Source organism: Bison bison, unplaced genomic scaffold (assembly GCF_000754665.1).
Source record: "Bison bison bison isolate TAMUID 2011002044 unplaced genomic scaffold, Bison_UMD1.0 scf7180017862121, whole genome shotgun sequence".
Classification (NCBI taxonomy): Eukaryota; Metazoa; Chordata; class Mammalia; order Artiodactyla; family Bovidae; genus Bison; species Bison bison.
This window is the reverse complement of record NW_011492693.1, coordinates 328,906-333,440: the sequence shown is the minus strand read 5'-3', so window position 1 is coordinate 333,440 and position 4,535 is coordinate 328,906. Positions and strand designations below refer to the sequence as shown.

At 44.4% G+C, this 4,535-nt stretch overlaps 1 pseudogene; it reads right to left on the bottom strand.

The window, feature by feature from the left end:
• Positions 1-3,983, bottom strand: part of LOC104983230 — a 9,454-nt pseudogene extending 5,471 nt beyond the window's left edge.
• Between the last annotated feature and the right edge of the window lie 552 nt (positions 3,984-4,535).

The window sequence follows — 4,535 nt, the reverse complement described above, 5'->3', positions numbered from 1 at the left end:
TTCACTTTCATGCATTGGAGAAGGAAATGGCAACCCACTCCAGTATCCTTGCCTGGAGAATCCCAGGGATGGAGGAGCCTGGTGGGCTGCAGTCCATGGGGTCCCTAAGAGTCAGACATGGCTGAGCGACTTCACTTTCACTTTTCACTTTCATGCATTGGAGAAGGAAATGTAAACCCACTCCAGTGTTCTTGCCTGGAGAATCCCAGGGATGGACTGCACTCTCTGTAAGATACTGTGGATTCTGCAACTGTCCAAGAAGACAGAAGCAGAAAACACAATCTTGCTTGCAGGGTTCTATGAAATTACTGCCGGCGAAATTCATTTTTGGTGATATGTATGCATTTCTGTGAGTATGTATGAAAGAGAAAGAGAGGGGAAATACTCAAGTACTTTGGAGTGGCAGGCCATAGGTTTTATTAGACTCTCAAAGGTCCCCTAGAGTGAGAACTCATTTATCAGGCCCCCTGATATCTCTGGCCTCCAGTTTCCCACTCTGAATACTTGATGCCCTTGACTGCCCCCAGGGTGCCCAGATCAGTTTTATCCTGTCCCAAACACCCCACAGCAACTGCAGTCCTGAAACGCCAGCCCAGCTCCATTACTTACCACATGTGTGACCTCAGCAAGGCCCTTGCTGTCTGTATCTCACTTTCCTCATATGTCTCATGAGCTAATCACACCCCCTGATGTGTGGGGTTGTTGCAGGATTAAACCAGCTATCACCTGAAAGTGCATGGAACAGTCTGTGAAAATAAAAGTGGGTACTTTTATCCCCTCTTCTGGCTCCCAGCAAAATGGACCTTGAAGTGCTCATGGGCAGAGGACCTGCAAGTCCACACCTGAAGCCACTCTCTGGGTTAGCTAATTTGTTTGCTCCTGTGTCACCATAGGCACTTCCTCCCCAGAGACATGATCCTGTGGATAAGATGGCCAATATCTATGGGAGTTAGGATAGGAAGGGTCCTGGCAGGTGGTCCTGCATCTGTTTTGCCAGAAGTGGTCACTCCATAGCCAGTCCTGACTCAGCATATGTTACTCTGTTACCCAGACTGTGTCATGAGCAACAATTCCTTTCATTGTCCCAGATCCAGGAGGCTATGCTGAAGGTCTTATTGGTAAACCGGAATGTGGAAGACTGAAGATGTCTGAACCTGACGTGTGTAGCTGCAGACACAAGATATGAGTGTTATCAGGTGCCAATGATGGAAACAGGGTGGCAGGGCAAGTGAAGGATGGTCTGGGTAGGGGTGTCTGTACTCACAACAGGCTGGACTGGGGCAAAAGATGGAGGGAACCTACAAGTCAGATGAGCCTGTGTCAAAGATAACCTGGAATTCCTGAGGGGTGTTCCAATGGTGATGTTACCAACTTAGAATATCTACAGGGAGAAGGAGAGAGTGGGTTAGTGCAGAACTGGCTGCCCTCTATTCCCGCACTGATGCCTCCCTCTGGGTGTCACATATATCTTGAGATCACTTTCTAACCACTGTGCAGCTCCCAGCCTTTGATCACAGAGGTGCTTGCATTTGATTTTTTTTTTTCCTGTGCTACAATGTATGCAGGATATTGATTCTATGACCAGGTGTTGAAGTGGTATCTCCTGTATGGGAAGCCCAGAGGCATAACCACCAGGCCTCCAGGACTGCTGGACACCCAGGGAAGTCCTGGTGCCTTCATTTGAGAAATTCTGTAGTCTCTTCAAACCCAGCTTTAGCATCCCCTTCTCCAGGAGGTCCTTCTTGATCAACCCCATCCACTACCTCCAAACTCAGATCACATCCAATCAACACCACATATGTGACCTTTTCATTTGAAATGTATTTACTCTTTGCCTATCATTCAGGCTGGCATGGGCATTCTTGAAGACAAAATAACCCATTTTCTAATCTAAAAACTGTAAGCACTGTGTTAGATTTTTATGGCCTTACATGGAATACAGGTTCAGTAGCTTTTTACTGCTGTGGTTCTTGCATCTGTGGAAACTGAATTCCTCTGCCTGGGGATTCACAATTGCTTTGCAATTAGTTCTACCCTTTGATCAGGGATGGTTCACTCTTCATCTGTAACTGACTGACTCCGTTAGTTCAGAAGGATCTGCTGCTGCTGCTGTTAAGTCGCTTCAGTCATGTCCAATTCTGTGCAACCCCATAGACAGGAGCCTACAGGCTCCCCCATCCCTGGGATTCTCCAGGCAAGAACACTGGAGTGGGTTGTAATTTCCTTCTCCAATTCAGGAAAGTGAAAAGTGAAATTGAAGTCGCTCAGTCATGTCCTACTCTTAGTGACCCCATGGGCTGCAGCCTACCAGGCTCCTCCATCCTTGGGTTTTTCCAGGCAAGAGGACTGAAGTGGGTTGCCATTGCCTTCTCCGCAGAAGGACAATCTCCATCTAACTAATGACACATCTTTGACACAGAAATGGACATTTACCTGCCACTTGGTAATTTCTGGCCCAGTCACCAAGACCAAGAGTTGAGGATGATAGTGCCTTCTCCTATGTGTGGGGCCTCTTTTACCCAAGATTTCTGCCTCCTGCAGGAGCCTGAGCCCCAGCATCCCTCCTGTCACCTCCAGATGAGCCCCAGTGCTAAAGTAGAGCACCAGGGGGCGCTGTGGAGTACCATTCTCCCAAAACCTCACATCCATGATGTTGCTCATGAGGTGAATATTTATATTTGAGCCACGAGAAGAAATCTAGGACAGTCTGTAAGCGTGTTCCATAAGGAAATTGTTCAGCATGTTTTTTTTTTTTTTCACTGAGGGTTTTTCTCATGGTCTTCACTTTTGTTAGAGGTATTCTTTCGTTGAGCATTTGACAAAGAAAACAAAGAAGAAGCTACAATTAGCTGTCTGTGTTAAGGTGTAACTGTCATTGTAATGTCACTGTGTATTTTCCAATAATTTTTATGAGTCACTTTATTATCAGAATTTTATGCATATACTATGGCAAAGACATAGGTTTGAATAAAGATTCTGTTCTGTAATGTTGCGTAAGCCATATGACCCTGTGGGGTCTCAGTCTCCCCTCAGTAAAATGGTGGAATGTAATGATTCAAACCCTCCAAATAGGATATCTTGGGCATAAGTGAAGTGACGGATATAAGGTACCTGATAAATAGGAAGTCTCAACAATGGCAGCCACTAGCATTGCTGTTGCCATCCCACTGTATCCTTCTCATAGAAGCTCAGGGAAAGAGGTAGAAGTGGGATTCCTATCCTCTTTTACAAGGGAGCAATTTGAAATGCAAGAGGTTTGTGAATTGGCTGTGGTCACACTGCTTGTCAGATATAAAACAGTGTATAAATAGCTCTCCCAATTTTTCTCCAAGTTGAAAGAGAATAGAGAGTTGAAAAAAGAATCCAGGAGATAGGGAACAAGTTAAGGAAATGTAGAGGCTTGAGAAGGAAGGATGAGTCAAATGAAAAATTAAAAGAAAACAGCACAGAGAGAAGTACACTCAGAGCCCTCCAAGAGATGGAGAGATAAATGACAGTGATACAGAGATGCAGACATAGACATATACACACTGAAGTAGAGAGGGAACAAAGAGAACATGCTAAATAAAATGTATAGAAGTGCTATTCCACAGGACAACACCTACGTCTGCATTGACTGTGCACTAAACAATTGCAAGGAGTTCCAATTTCAATAGGTCATGACATGACTGGACCCCAAGAGTTGTGCAGCTATGCAAATCTACACCAAGTCCCTTGGGACCCAAATTTCCTATAGCAATGTACTTATCAATAAGTATGTGTAGAACTTTAACATTGTCAGGGAAATATTCTATTGCCTTCTAAAATTGATGAATAGAATAATCAGATGAAAAGAGAAATCACAGAAAGGAAGATGATGTGGCTTACAGTCTCCATAATTACATGACTCTTCAATCTGAGAAGGCAACCAGCCCAAGGAGCACAAGCCACTTCATGCTTCTTTCTTGGCTCCAAGTACTCAGGGAAGTTCAGGTTCTTAGCATGTAGTGGTGACCAGGAGCCTCTAGTTATATATGCTCTGACATGCCCTAGTTTAGCCCTTTAGGCCAATAATAGGTCTGAAAAAAACACAAAGGTCTTGATAATATCTTTACCTTCATTAGTGTCCTTGGTGAGTGTACTCTGAAGCTTCACAGAATACAGAGAATTGAACTGTAATCTCTTCCTTGAAGCTTGGTTGGAAAATCAAACTGATCTGCATGGACATCTAAGAAGATGGAGAACCTTGCATACTTGGAGAAAAAGACTTCTAAGAAACATCATGAAAATGGATACTAAGGGCCATGCTTGACATTCTTGGTTTCATGCCGTCTTCCTAGCCACTTCATGAGATATGCATTGTTGTCTTCATTGGAGAGGAGTTTTCTAGGAGGATAAGTTGTCAAATGGCAATGTGAAGACTTCAGGGACAGCCCAGGGACATAGAACAGGCTTTAGGTAGTGGGTCTAATGGCAGACATCAGGGGCACTTATGATGCCAGGCTGCATCAAAGATTTAGGGCAGAGTAGTACTTCAATTGCATGGTTTAAGTATT